This window comes from Camellia sinensis, chromosome 1 (assembly GCF_055761805.1).
Source record: "Camellia sinensis isolate YWXY chromosome 1, ASM5576180v1, whole genome shotgun sequence".
In the NCBI taxonomy this organism is placed as follows: Eukaryota; Viridiplantae; Streptophyta; class Magnoliopsida; order Ericales; family Theaceae; genus Camellia; species Camellia sinensis.
Window position 1 is genome coordinate 20,136,061 of NC_138961.1, and position 16,766 is coordinate 20,152,826.

Below are 16,766 nucleotides of genomic sequence, written 5' to 3' on the forward strand. Positions count from 1 at the left end.
AGCTACTACTGTACTGTTATCAAGGGATTAGGTCCCTGTACTATGTGATTCTAAATTTTTGTATAGACTGTACTGTTTGTATGTATGAATGCGTGAAAAATCTTTTTGGCATACAGACTGTCACAGCTCAATGGACATTATTTATTTACTGTATTGGCTTCCGCCAGGCCCTGTACTCTGTTTTACTGTATTACTGTTCTACAGGCCTTCGGTAATCTTGGATTACTGGCCGGTTACGGTGCTAAACCCATAGGGCCGGGTTTGGGTCGTGACAGAGTGGTATCAGAGCGATACTTACCACGAGTTATACCGCACACACGTGTCCAAATGAGCTATAGGGTGTCCTAGAAAAGTGATTACGACATTTCATGAGTATGATAAATGTGTGGTTATGTTATGACTGAATATATGCTAACATGTTAAACTGTTAAACAAATGACTGCTTATGTTTAAAACTGTTATAATTATTATAGTGAAATGGACAATGCAAATGAACCTGAATCCTCGTCTACCGAGGCAAGAATGGAAAGAATGATGGAACTGATAACTGCTAGGCTTGAACAACAACAGAACCAACAACCCCCACCTCTTCCTCCTCCGGTACAGCTGGAACCTAATGTGAATGTGAATGATGGGGATATTATTGCTCTCACCCATAAATTCAGCAAAATGAAACCGCCGTCCTTTCAGGGAGGCCTCGAACCGTTAAAAGCTGAAGCGTGGGTTCTTGAGACAGAAAAATTATTTGAGGTATTCCCGTGCTCTGAAGCACACAAAGTATTGTTAGCCACCTTTACCCTACAAGAAGAAGCTAGAAGGTGGTGGATGTTGATCCGCGATACAAATACAGTTATGACTTGGGCTCAGCTCAAAGGAGCCTTCTTTGAAAAGTATTTCCCTCAGTGTGTCAGGGATAGAAAAGTGACTGAATTTGAACAGCTGAAGCAGGGCACGATGTCCGTTGCGGAATATGAAACAAAATTTACTGAACTTGCCAGATATGCACCACACATGGTGGACACTGACTACAAGAAGGCCAGAAAATATGAGGGTGGCCTGAATGTTGTAATACTTGACCGAATAAATGTTTTGAAACTACCGACTTTTGTGGGTGTTCTCGACCGGGCATTGAAGGCCGAGTCGAACATTGAAGCACTGAAAACTGAAGCACTGACGTCGGAATAGCGTGGTAAGAGGCAGGGTTTCAAATTCAAGAAAGGCAAGCACAACCCGGCCAACAAGAAACAGAATACGGGGTCGACAACTAGCCCCAGCCAAGGGAGTGGGTTCATACCACCCTGTTCTGAGTGTGGCAAGAAGCACAAAGGGGTCTGCTACAAAATATCTGGAGCCTGTTACAGGTGTGGCAGGGTGGGTCACATGGTCAAAGACTGCCCCTCTGCTCCGCAAATTAGTAGCAAAGCTACGCCAAGCGCAGCAGCCTCAACCGTAGCACCAAAGCCTAACCCCAAAGCTACCGGGAAAGAGCCCATGAGGCAGGGCCGAGTGTTCGCCCTAGTACCGGGAGACGTGCAAAATACTGAAACCGTTGTGTCAGGTATCCTCTCTATCTGTACGCAAAATGCATATGTGTTGATTGATTCGGGGTCTACACATTCTTATGTATCGCATGCTTTCTCACGGAAATTGAATAGACCCTTAGAACCCATGAACTATCTGTTAGCCGTATCATCACCCGTAGGAGGATCCATGACATATGCTTATATGTACCCTGCATGTGAAATCATTGTCGGGGATATGCATTTGTTTATTGATTTACTACCATTGAACATTGATCATTTTGATGTAATATTGGGGATGGATTGGTTACAAAAATATCATGCCACTATTGATTGTGTAACCAAGCAAGTTGTTTTCCGTCCACCTGGTTTGCCTGAATTTGTGTTTAATGGGAGTGGAGTGGTACCTCCTCCGTATTTGATTTCGTCAGTCAAAGCTGTTAAATTAATTAGAAAGGGGTGTAAAGGATATCTGTGTTCTGTGCTGACTGTGTCTACTGATGATAGTGTTAAAGTTGATGTGAATTGTATTCCTATAGTCAGGGAATTCCCAGATGTATTTCCAGACGACCTACCAGGGGATTTGATTGACAGGGAAATTGAATTTACCGTTGATGTAATTCCGGGTACACAGCCGATATCGAAAGCTCCTTACAGAATGGCCCCAACTGAACTGAAGGAGTTGAAAGTGCAATTGCAAGAACTGTTAGACAAGAAGTTTATCAGGCCCAGTACTTCACCGTGGGGTGCACCGGTTTTGTTTGTAAAGAAGAAAGATGGCTCGCTGAGACTGTGCATTGATTACCGTGAATTGAACAAGGTAACTGTGAAAAATAAATACCCATTGCCACGTATTGATGATTTATTTGATCAGTTATAGGGTGCACAAGTGTTTTCCAAGATTGATCTCAGATCGGGGTATCATCAATTGAAGGTTAAACCAGAAGACATTGATAAAACTGCTTTTAGAACGAGGTATGGCCATTATGAATTTTTAGTTATGCCATTCGGAGTCACGAATGCCCCTGCTGCTTTCATGGACCTCATGAACAGAATTTTTAAACCATACCTTGACAATTTTATTGTTGTATTTATTGATGACATATTGATTTACTCCAAGAATATAGAAGAACATGAACATCATCTGAGACTTGCCCTGCAAACCTTAAGAGAACAGAAACTGTATGCTAAACTGTCTAAATGTGAATTTTGGCTTGACCATGTTATGTTTTTGGGGCATGTTGTTAGCAAAGATGGAATTTCTGTTGATCCGCAGAAAATCGAAGCTGTAGTGAACTGGCCTAGACCAACCAACGTGACTGAAATCGGAAGCTTTTTGGGATTGGCTGGATATTACAGAAGATTCGTCAAAGATTTCTCCAAAATTGCTCTACCGTTAACTCAACTGACTCAGAAGGGGATATCATTTGACTGGACTGACCAAAGAGAATCTGCTTTCTAGGAGTTAAAAACTCGACTAGTGACTGCACATGTTCTTACCTTACCTTCAGGTACGGATGGTTATATTATGTTTAGTGATGCTTCTCATAAGGGTTTGGGATGTGTTTTAATGTAGAATGGGAGAGTAATTGCCTATGCTTCCCGACAACTGAGACCGCATGAAAAGAACTACCCGACCCATGATCTGAAACTTGCTGCAGTAGTATTTGCACTGAAAATCTGGCGTCACTATTTGTACGGGGTGACGTGTGAAGTATACACCGACCACAAGAGTTTGAAATATTTCTTCACACAGAAAGAACTGAACATGAGACAGCGGAGATGGCTAGAACTGATTAAAGATTATGACCTACAGATATTGTATCATCCCGGAAAAGCCAATACCGTTGCCGATGCATTGAGCCGGAAATCGATTGGAAACTTAGCATGTTTGCTTACCGGACAGAAAGAGTTACTTTGTGACCTTGAAAAATCCGAAATTGAAGTTGTTTTACGAGAACAAGGTGGAACCTTAGCTGCTATTTCTGCCCAACCGGCATTGATTGAAGAGATTAAAGAGAAACAGCAACTGGACGACTTCTTTAAGAAGGTCATCGAAGAAAGAGAATCTAAACCGAGACCGGGATTCAAATTTGAGAACAATTTATTGAAATTTCAAGACAGACTGTGTGTACCGAATGATACTGAACTGAAAAGAAGAGTTCTGCAAGAGGGCCACAATTCAAAGTTTTCTATCCATCCGAGGAATACGAAAATGTACCAAGACCTGAAATTGAATTTCTGGTGGCCGGGAATGACGAAAGAAATTACTGATTTCGTATCGAAATGTCTTCATTGCCAACAAGTTAAAACCGAACATCAACGACCCGCAGGCTTATTGCAACCCCGACCCATACCAAAGTGGAAATGAGAGCATATCACGATGGATTTTATCGTTGGGTTACCTCGCTCCAGAAAAGGTATGGATTCAATTTGGGTTATTGTTGATAGACTAACCAAATCTGCTCACTTCTTACCTGTCAAGACAATCTATAATGCGGACAAATTGGCTGTTATCTATATTGATGAAATTGTGAGACTGCATGGAGTGCCTGTGTCTATTGTTTCTAACAGGGATTCGAAGTTTACATCGAGATTTTGGCAAAGCCTACAGACTGCATTGGGTACTGAACTGAGACTGAGTAGCGCTTATCATCCTCAGACAGATGGACAGTCAGAAAGGACCATCCAAACTCTGGAGGATTTACTGAGAATGTGTGTCCTTGATTTTCAGGGAGATTGGGAAAGTCATCTGTCATTAGTTGAATTTGCTTACAACAACAGCTACCATTCGAGTATTGGTATGGCACCTTTCGAGGCATTGTATGGCAGAAAATGTAGATCTCCGATTTGCTGGGAAGAAGTTGGAGATGGGCCCGAGATCGTATATGAAACAACTGAGAAAGTGAAACTGATACAACAGAGATTGAGAACTGCACAGAGCCGACAGAAGAGTTATGCTGATGTCAGAAGACGAGACAGAGAGTATGAAGTGGGTGATCACATTTTTGTGAAAGTGACACCAATGAAGGGCCAGACTTGTTTTGGAGTCAAAGGCAAGTTAGCGCCAAGATACGTCGGACCGTATGAGATTATTGAGAAAATTAATCCGGTGGCGTATCAAGTCGCGCTCCCTCCTGAAATGGAGCATATGCATAACGTCTTCCACATTTTTATGTTGAGAGACTACCTCTGGGATCCTTTCCATGTAATTGAGCCTACTCGGGTAGTGTTGAGTGATGACTACACTTTCGAGGAACGGCCTATACAGATCGTAAACAGACGAATCAAGAAACTGAGAAACAAAGGGATCCCGCTAGTGAAAGTTGACTGGCAGAACCATGGTGGTGTGTATGCCACTTGGGAAAGGGAAGATGACATGGCTAAAAGATATCCTGAACTGTTTCCACTGAATCCTGTTTTCGTCCAGAATGAAGGTAACTCGAGTTTAGAGGACTAAACTCTTTATAAGGAGGGGAGACTGTAATAACCCTCACCACTGCTTACCGATAAACACTGATTACCGTTAAACTGAACTGATTATGACTGATAACTGAACTGATTAAAGTACTGAACTGACTGAGTGAAAATTGGAATTGGATTGAGGAGTGTGTATGTTAAATTGTATTCTATCTGTTTGATTGATTATTTGATCTGTTTGCGTTTTATGTTTAAACTGCTAATTGAAGGCCTTATCGGTGGCCGAACCGGGAATTGATTGATGTTTTATGATCCTCATAATTAATGCGAATTTATGATATATTTATCTGAAAACTGGTTAGGTATGATTAAATTAGATTAAAATGAGTTAATTGCAATAGTTGCCGTAATTACCATTTTGCCACACTTAGTGGCCACTATCTCACACACCTTTGAGCCTTGTATACACTCATACACTTGAATCAAAAAAAAGAACCATTTCCTCAGCCCTTTTCCTTCTACTAGCCGACCAAGAGAGGTTATAGGAGAAAATTGAGTTCATTTTGTTGAATTGGCTTGAATTGCTTGGAACTTGGAGAATTGTTTGCTAATTGAAGTGTAGATTGCTAATTTAAACCTCTAGACTTGCATTCAAGGAACCTAGGTAAGGATTTCATCTTCTCCTTCTTGTGTTTGAACTAAGTCTTGCATGGTCCATGATAAATTGTAGAGCTAAGCCATGTTTTGGTTCATACATGTTGACATAGAGCATGATTCATGCATGCATGTTTGAATTGTTGGATTTTGAGTCGAGTTCATGGCAAATTTTTGCATGCATGTCCATGTTTTGAGTGTAGGCCATGATTTCATCATGTTTTTGGAAACAATTGGCTCTTTAGAGCATCAAATTGAAGCTTTAAATTGGTTTGAATTCATGCTTGTTTGCATGTTCATCTTGTTCTTGAAATCTATTTGAAATTGGGTTGGAATTAAACACCCTTGGGCTTTGATTTTTCAAATTGAGTTTTGAACCATGTCATTCCATGAGTTTACAAATGTTTTCTGGAAATTCAGCCCAAGAGGATCGGCTTTGATGCATTTAAGCTTGGTTTTGAGCTTGGAGGTGCAATCTGGAATTTCCAAATTTTGCACTTCCGCTCGAGCGGGGGAAGTGGCGCTCGAGCGTGGAATCCGAGCATCCAGTATCTCTGCACTGTTTTACAGTCCGCTCGAGCGGAGGATTGGGCGCTCGAGCGGAGGATTGTGTCTCAAGCTCGAGCGGGCGTCGAGCGGAGATTTCACCCATCCAGTACTTTTACAGTACGCTCGAGCGGGAAAGTTGACGCTCGAGCGTGTACCTTTGTTGCATGACCGCTCGAGCGGGGAAACCTGCGCTCGAGCGGGACTCTGTTTTTCTGAAAATTCTGAAACTGCTTTTTGAGTACATCTTTGCATCCTCATCCCATCCTAGGCATTCTTAGGCCTAGTTTAAGGCATCTCATTGAGGGCATAGATGTAGAACACACCGAGGCATTAGGGGTTAAGTTACTATCTTTCCCAACTGTGTAGGTTAGTGTGTTCAATCTGTTAACTGTGTAGGGTTGGCGACTGGAGAGGCACGCTCTAGCATACTGTAGCCCGAACTCTGTGAGTAACGATTGTGTAAAGATATGTTTACAAATGATTATCTTCTGAACAACTGAACTGTATTGTTTTCTGAACTGATTACTGTTAACTGAATGAATGTATGTCCTATATTCTGAACTGTATTGTGGCATCCTTAGCACCTACTGTTTACTGTTACTGAGACAGAATTCTCTGTCGGTTCCCTTGTTGGAACCACTACTGTTTACTGACTGATGGCCATCACTACTGTTCGGTCTTTTAAGACCTACTGCTTACTGTACTGTTATGCTAATGGGTGTACCACATACGACTGTACTGACTGAACTACTGAAATACTGTTTAAATGAACTGTTTTCATACTGTAAGGATATTCATTCTTAACCTCTTTACGCATTATGTTATTCACTGGGCTTTAGCTCACTGCTCATATATATATGTAGGTGTACAGGCACCAGACCGCGGCTAGAGGCGTCAGGGTTACTCCAATTTTGTCAAGCCAGCCTTTGTGCCTCTCTGCGAGGTTCCGAGTTGCCATGCTATGGCTTTGGGGTGTTTTGTTTTCCCCCGTCTGTCTTACTGTTTGGTTTACTGTATAGACTGTCAGCTACTACTGTACTGTTATCAAGGGATTAGGTCCCTGTACTATGTGACTGTAAATTTTTGTATCGACTGTACTGTTTGTATATATGAATGTGTGAAAAATCTTTTTGGCATACAGACTGTCACAGCTCAATGGACATTATTTATTTACTGTATTGGCTTCCGCCAGGCCTTGTACTCTGTTTTCCTGTATTACTGTTCTGCAGGCCTTCGGTAATCTCGGATTACTTGCCGATTACGGTGCTAAACCCATAGGGTCGGGTTTGGGTCGTGACACTCTTGGACCATGATTTTATGAAATGATCCTAAATTCTTCATGTTTTACAAGTTTACTATGTTATCTCAAGTTTTGGGGCCCAAGAGATGTGTTTTGGAGATTAGAATTCGAGTTTTGAGTTTGAAGGTGTAATCTGGAAATTCCAGAATTTGCATTTACGCTCGAGCGTGGGAGTTCAAGCTCGAGCGACCACTCTGAGTGCGTGCACTCCGCTCGAGCGACCAAAAGTCCGCTCGAGCGTGAATTGCAAGCTCCCAGAAGTTTCATGTCTTTTACAGATCGCTCGAGCGAAGGAATGTGCGCTCGAGCGACCCTTCACATTTTGCATGTCCGCTCGAGCGAGGAAAGTTACGCTCGAGCGTGAACCTTATTTTCAGAAATTTTTCCTAAGTGTTCCAAGGCATGTTTTGGCATCCTTATTGCATCTTAGGCATTTCTAAGCCTTAATTAAGCTTTGATAATGAGGTTATGGATTAGAAACACACTAAGAAAAGAATGTGCTAAGTTCCGAGACTGCAAGTGTGTGTGTGTTAGGCATTGTGATAAGAAAGAATAAGAACCAATGTAATAAAAGCTAAGCCTTAATGGCCTCTTGAATGTGTAATGATAAGACATGCTTGTGTTATGTATTTTGTGACTGTAGGTTAAGACTCGAGGGTTGATTGACCATTGCTGGAACCACTGTGAGTAACATTTCTGTAAAGATATGTTGATATGAATTATGTTCCAAATGAAATGTGATAAGCTATGATTTCTGAAATGATATCTGTTTACGTGAACGAACATCCCAAGTTTGAAATCTATTATGGCATCCATAGATAGTCCCAAGTCATGGGGGACGGCATGAAAATGCGGGTCCATGACATACAAGCAATTACGAGATCTCATTAGCCACTTCATTGTGGTGATATGTGTTTAATCGGTATCCGGAACCGATTACTCTAGTCGGAAGACGTTCTGTGATGTGTTCTATGGCATGTACCATTATTATGTTCTGATATGAGAATGATTATGCTATGATCTATTTTACGCTTATGATATGTTTCGGAATTCGTTCAGTAACCCCTTTACCTTAATGTTATTCATTGGGCTTTAGCTCATTGTGTGTATATATATGTATAGGTGAGCATTCTGGAGCTCGAGCCTGAAGGCTTTTGTCTGGATCTGTATTCTGTTGTCAGCCAACCATTGTGCCTCACGTGGAGGTTCCCGAAGTGTCCTGTGTTCAAGTTCTGTTGGTTCTGTGTATATATATGACTTGATTTAATTCTGTTGGCTGGACTTAAGATACTATAATGTATGAATGACTATTGCATATGTATATAAAGTTTTTTTAAAATATTCCGTTTCATATAAGTCAGCACAGCTCATTGGACAATTATATTTATGTATTTGTTTCCGCTAGCCCCTTAATCTCGTTAATCTGTTCAGAGGCCTTCGATAGTCCACGGATTACTGGCCGGTTACGATACTAAACCTATAGGGGCAGGTTTGGGTCGTGACAAAATGACAGTTACTATAAAATTGAAGATGCAATATTTTTGTCCAAGCATTATAATGTTATACACAATGGATGTCATCAAAATTTGATCACTTCTTCCATATGGTTTCGGTAGAGGCAAAAGTAAAAACAACGAATGAAGGCAAGAGCAGAGAAAAGGGGAAAAAAAAATGTGAACACAGTTTACATAGTTTAGACATTCAAAAATCAAAACACATTTAGAAATGAAACCCATTTCACATTTCAGAAATCAAAAATGTTTAATTTTTCCAACACAAACACAAATACAATTTCAATTTAGAACTTTGTATATATTATTCTTCATTAAGCTAATAATATGTTACCTGTAGATCAACGAGGGAAGAAACATCTAAAATGCAGATATCAAAATCTAAAACCAAAGTTGGAATTCGAAAATAACTTCATAATTGAAACAATAAACGATGGGGGAAAAAATTAAAAATTAAAAATCATACTAATGGAGAATTCTTAGAAAATAAAAAGACCTTCGCTAATGAGATTAATTAAAGCTTGAATCGTATGATATTACAAATTCTAACCAGTTAAGTCGTGAATTTCAAAATCAATTAACTGAAAAAGATTCAAATCCTAACAATTAACAGAATAAAAATTTAAAGCCATGGTTGTCTAACTTGACTATACAAATCCTAACTATTAACACATTCATTCATCAAATGAATTTGTAGATATGATTTTTTTTATTTCATCATTAACACATGACACATGACAAAAAAAAAGTATTTTTATTGTGTTCAATCATATACCTACAAATCATACCTATAGCAAGCATGATGGATGATAATTTCCTACAAATCAAAATAGGTTATGGATGAAATCACATCCACTCCAACCACAGAGGATATCAATCATATACCTACAAATCAACAATTTTATGGGAAGAAGAATACCATGGTTACATTAAGAGCAATGAATTTCTAGTTGAAAGTAGAAATCAAACACATAAGAATACCATGTAATCCTCTTTATCATCAAATGTTGTTTCATATTTGTGTGGGTGTGTTTTGAGTTGTTGACTCCTAATATTATTGTTTCATACAAATTTAACTAAACCCATCAATCCATTTCAAATTATTAGAAATCAAAACCCATTAAACCCATTTCAAAATTCATAACCACTCTAACCACAACAAATTAAAATAGTTTACACCAAATTAAAGTTGGAGACTTACAGTTTCACTATCTCTCTGCATTTACTTTGGGAAGACAAATTATTAGAAATCCATTTAACTTCGAATTTCTGCGAATTAAACCCATCAAATCCATTTCAAATTTCAGAAATCAAAACCCATCAAACCCATTTTAGAAATCACAACGTACTCAATTTTCAAATAGATATAAAATGCATGACACAATGTCAACCAATAGCTAAAGGATCAACTATGGAATAAGTACAGAGCTAAGCACAAATTTTAACTTATTGTTTTGTAAACCTTTTGGCAATCCTAGAATAAAAATATATGGGAGAAAGAAAAAGAATATTACACAATTGCAGCAACTGGGTTCCTTGGCAATCACATAACTAAGCCAATTAAGTATTACCTAACGGATCAATTCAAAAACTCATTTACAAAAAATAAATGCATGAATAGATAAATAAATAAATAAACTCTTAAAGGATATTAGACCTCGTTTGGAATAAGTTATTTAAATAATTTTTAATTTTTTTATTAAAATATAAGGTTAAAAAATTAATATATTTTGAATAACTTTTTAATTTTTTTATGAAAAATTGTACAAAATAGAGAGAATTTTTTATTTTTTTATTTTTTGGTATAGGTCGTTTACTTTTTCTTTTTTTTTGATTTTTTAAATTTTAAGCTAAAATATTGAGAGCTAAGACAATGAAATTCTCATTTTGTAGTCAATTACCATGAAATCAAGAAAAGACTTAGATCCAGACCCATAAAACACTATCTGATCATGTAAACTCAATTCAGAATTAAAGGCAAAATGAATAACTCCATAGAATTGTTCAAATCTCTAGTTACAGAAGTGAATTTAAATGCCAAAGAATGAAAATCAAAGCTAGAAATGAATGAATCCAGTTGATCTTGAACCACAAATCAACAAAGCGGCAACAATTCAATAAAATTCAACGATTTGAAACGTCCTCATTACCGAGTCCCCGCGGACCAAGTTCACGGCGGTCTCCGATTCAGTTGATGCAAGGCGGGACCCGATTCGCCCCCGAATCAATCAGAATCAATCACCTATACATACACACATATATATATAAATATGTAGAGAGAGAAAGAGATTTAATGTTTGCATATTGTAATGCGAAGGAGTGAGAGTGGGAGAGAACCCTATCTGAGAGAGAACCCTATCAATTTCACCATCTCTCTGCGTTTGCTTTGGGAAGACATGGTGACGGCGGAGGACGATCTGAGATCTGGGAGAGAGAGGAGATGAAGAGTGGTTGCCGGTGGAGATCGGAGGCGGCGCAAAGGTGGAAGCGAAGCGGCAGTGGAGAGGAGAGAGAGGAAGAGAGAGAGAGAGCTCTTGAGACCTGAGAAGTTGGAGACAGAGAGAGAGAGTGTACAAATAATGTTTGGGTGCAGGAGACAGAGGATTGTTTTGGGCGGGACGTTGAAATATCACAAAGCATCTCAGTCCTTCATAGTTAAAAACAACTCATCTCAGCCGTTAAATTGAAATGTATCTCTGATACATTTTCACACAAATTCAAAAACCCTTCTCCCTTATTATATAGATATATATATATATATATATATATTTTTTTTGTTTTAATAATTTCATCAGATGAATATTAAATTAAAAATATAATAAATTTTTTTACCAAGTTAAGAATGACTGAGAACTTTCATAAATTTACTATTCATAACCATTACATTTTTACTACCGAATATCCTCTCGAATGTCCTCCGAATGATTATCTCTTAGCAAAAATTTGTGAAAAAATTACACTGATTGATCGATCAGCTGGACAAGATACAGTGTCACCGCTGTGTGTGAAGCACAACAGTGACTATTGTGCAGTTCGTGAAACTCATTTCAGGTCCTATTTTGATGATCCGAACTATTGAAAATTTAAAAAATATTAAGAACAATATACTTGTAAAAAATCAAATTGATCGGATATCAATAACTTGTTCATCAAATAACATTTAGTGTGTTTGGTTTGAGTTTTCTAGATTAAGTTTTTTAATTTTCGTATTTTTTTGTTTTTAGTGAATATTTTTTAAAATTTTAAACATATTTTTTTACTTTTTTAGATGCACCTTACTTAGATGTATCTAAAAAGTAAAAAAAATGATGAAAAAATATTTCAAAAAATTAATAAATACATAAAAATATAAAAAATGTATTGAATTCTTGTATTTTTTTATATTTTTGGTATTTAGTGAATTTTTAAAAGTTTTTTTTTTACAATTTTTTTTACTTTTTAAGTATATTTATGTTAGGTGTGTCTAAAAAGTAAAAAAATGCTTAAAATATCAAAAAAATTCAATAAAGACAAAAAAACACAAAAAAACAAGAAAGTTGAATTTTCTGAAAAGTATTTTTGAAAAAATGGAACCAAGCAAGCTGATTTGTATTGAGTTTGATACAAACATATTCATTTTTTTTATATAAATACGTTATTTGATGAATAGGTTATTAATATCCGATCAACTTGGCTTTTTACAGATATATTATTCTCGATATTTTTTAAATTTTCAGCGATTCAGATCATCAAAATATGACCCGAAATGAATTCCAAGACCGCACAACAGTCACTGTTATACTTCACGCACCGCAGTGACACTGACTCCTGACTAAACATCTACCCGATTGACCAATATTTTGATAAAAATTTAAAATATTCTATTAAAATACTTGATATCAAATAGAGATTTTATTCAAATTTAATAAAAAAACATATATATATATATATATATATACCGTTTAAAATGCTGCAGGCCAAGAATGACAAATGTCACTTTGCCTTCTGTACTTCAGCTTTAATGGCTATAACAAGCACGCGTTGCACTCTTTATCATGCAGACAGTACACCATTATACACTCCTTAACCAAACTGTCCATTCCTGATTTTGGATAGTTAACATTTTAATCAAAATGTTAAAAATTTATTTAAAAAAATTAACAGTTCAAAAGTTTTCAATCTATACATAACCGTTAACAGATTTATTATGGAAAAAATTAGTTAATAGTCTCTATAGTTTACACGATATATTAATTTAATTCTTATAATTTTAATTTGTTCGATTTTGCCCTTAATTTAACGGATTGTATCATTTTAATCTAGTAAACAACGATTGTTAAGTTAATTTAACGAAAAGTCAAACAATGTGTCAATTTGGTCCCTGTATTTTTCATAATGTATCAATTTAGTCATTGTCAAAATCGAAAAAATTAAAACTACAAGGACTAAATTGACATATTGTTTGATCATCCATTAAATTAACTTAACCACCGCTATTTATTGGACTAAAATAATACAATCCATTAAATTAAGGGGGCAAAATAAAACAAATTGAAATTACATGAACCAAATTGACACATCGTATAAACTACAGAGAGTATTTACATGATTTACCCTTTATTATACTTTTTATACAATTTTTTTATAATAAAAAATTAGAAATAATTTCTAATCATATTTTAATCAAAAACACATTTACTAAAAAATCAGTTCCCAAACAACCCTATATCATTGCATACTCCTCGTGAAAACTTGTCATCTTTTGTTGGCTTTGGTACCGAACTTTCAATTTTAAAGTGTTCATTTGCACTATGGATTAATATTAGAGAGAGAAAAAATTCAAATTGATAAATTTTTTACAAAATTATTTAAATTATAGGTTACACAAGTGTTAAATTTGAACTACACAGCGTTTTATTTATTTTTTATCTCAATTCTTAATCGAAAAAATTAGGTTAAGGACACTCTCCCATTTTTAGTAATGAAATAAATCTACAATATTATTTTTTGATGCCTAAGGTCCCTAAACCTACATCTATATATCAGATCAGAGAAATTTGACTCTCTCTCTCTCTCTCTCTCTCTCTTCATTTTATTTAAACCAAACCCTTTCTCTTTGTGCACATTTCTCTCTCTGTGCTCCTTTCTCCTCTCTCGGTCTTCATTTCTGACGCCATCGACTTCACCTTCGCCTCTGTCTCTACCATGCCATCGCCGAAATGCCGCAATCTAAGCCGCGAACCACCACGATTTGAGTCGAACGAGGATGCCTTCGTAATAAGCACGGGCCTCTCGTTCCAGCTCTTTAATGGAGTCCAGATATAGGCTAATGTCATGTTGGCTATGCTTGCTGGAAATATAAGGACCATCATTCCGCATATGGAATTTTAATATCTTGATTCGGACATCCATGAAGACCTGTACCAGCTAGTCAAATATTCCTGTGGTGAAGTTTGTACGACTGAACAGTTGGATAAAGCTGTGAAGATTTGGAAAACATTCTTGGAACTGATGCTCGGGGTTCCTTCTCGGTCTAAAGGGGCAGAGGACATGGAAGATGTTGTAAATGATAAGAATCATATTTCACAAGTAGTGCTGCAAATGTTGGAGAAAGTAATGGCAGTCCAATTGGTGGTACAACCGTTATTACTACAAAAAAAACAAATCCATCCATAAATGGAGATGAAAGTACTCTACCCGAACAATCAAGTTCCAACTGAGTTTGGTTGATAAATGGTGATAATGGGGTTAAATAAGATAGTCCTTGTGATGTTTATCATACTGTGTGTAAAAGTAATACGTTACATAACACCCGTCAACTTGAAAATGTTCAGAGTAATACTATTGTGGCTAATGAAACATCTGGGCTCAGCAGACAAGGTACTTCAAATGAGCAGTTAGCTAATTTAAATACATCACTGGTTGCAGCTTTTTAGTAGGCACTGAGGGACTCTGTAGATGCACATCTTTGACCAGGCAGATCTTGTGTTTTCTTCGCGAGATTGTCTTTCACTTTTGTGCATAATGATCTATGCTTTGTGCATTGGATTGAATTTCTCTGGGTTGGTCTAAAGAAATTCTCTGGTTTGATCTGATTTTTCTTTGAGTTGGTCCAAATAAATTCTCTGGGTAGGACAAAATTTTCTTTGGTTTGAACTTAATTTTCTCTCAGTTGATCCTGAGAAATTCTCTGGTTTGAATTGAATTTTTCCTTGGTTGGTCCAGAGAAATTTTATGGTTTTGATTGAAATTTCTCTGGATTGAATTTTTTTCTAGTTGTTCAATTTTCTCTGAAAATGTTCAATTTTTTCTAGATTGAAATTTTCTTTGGGTGTTCGATTTTATCTGGATTGATATTGATAGATCATAGATATTATGAAAATATTGAATGTCATTTATGTTATAAAATCTTAATATTAAGAACTTTTAAAAAAAATTCCTTTCTTAAATCACTAATATTATTAATGCATTGCCATTTGATTGATCCATTGCCATTATTACTTGTTTAATTAAGGTTACACGTATTATAAAGCTATAACTGATGAGACTTACCCATCAACTCTATATTCACCATCAAGACCGTGGATCAACTTCGTGTAAACTGTTAGGGAAATGATAGAGAGCTCTAAATATAGAGCTCTAATTTGAGCTCTAATGATGTGTCAAAGTAAAAAAAATAAATAAATAAATAAAAAAACAAGGCACAAACATCACATCAGAGTGGGACCCACCTTCCCATTATAGCTATTAGAGCTCTCATATTAGAGCTCTAAAGCATTTTTGAAACTATTATTATATTCACCATTTTAGTTTGTTTTGCCACTTAAAATATATGAGTTTCACTGGAACTGAAAAAGGTTTAAGAACAAAAACGAGTATTAAATTATCCAACCTAAATTTTCATTCGTGTATATTTGAAACATTTTATATAATTTTAAAATATATATTCTATAAGTCACACTTTTACATCTATACATTTTAACATTACGATTGTTGTGTTGTAATTTTTTTTAGGTGCTAATCCTCCTGTTATACATGATTTGTATTGTTAAGAATTAGGCTTTGTTTTGGAAGAAGATTTTGGATTAAAATAATCAATAAAGACAAAATATATTAAAATAATCAATAAAGACAAAATGTCACGTTTAAATTATAGTTATTTCATATTTTCTCTCTCAATCATCAAATCAACTAAAAAAAAAAAATCAACAATCTTTCAAAACACAAATTTTTTTAGTTAAACTAAAATAATAAAAAAAATTAAAAGACCAACTAAAATAGCAAACTATAATTAGGAATGGCAACGGGGCAGGATGGGGCTGGGGATAACCCTCCCCGTCCTCGATCCCCGACAGTAACAAAATTCCCGGCCCCGCCCTCGATCCCCGGCAGAGAACCCATCACCTCTCCCGTCCTCGTCTCCGTCCCCTAACGGGGATCAGGTTTCCCCGACTCTGAAGAATTCCTGACAAATCTATTCAACACACATACAAATACAAGAACAAAAAAAAATAAAAAATAAAAAAATCAATCTATATATATGCAGATCTGTTCAACACACACACACACACACACACACACACAACAGACATAATATTGTTCATCAACAACAACAGACAACAAATATAATATAGATAACAACTTGGGAAAAAAAAATAAAAAATTTGTTCATCAATCAACAACAGATATATATATATATATATATATAGAGAGAGAGAGAGAGAGAGAGAGAGAGAATGAGGGTTTCATGGTCGGTGGCTTCAGATCGGTGGCTTCACAGTTCTGGTCATGGTCGTGGCTGCAGATCGGTAGCAACGGAGGGATCGGTGGTGG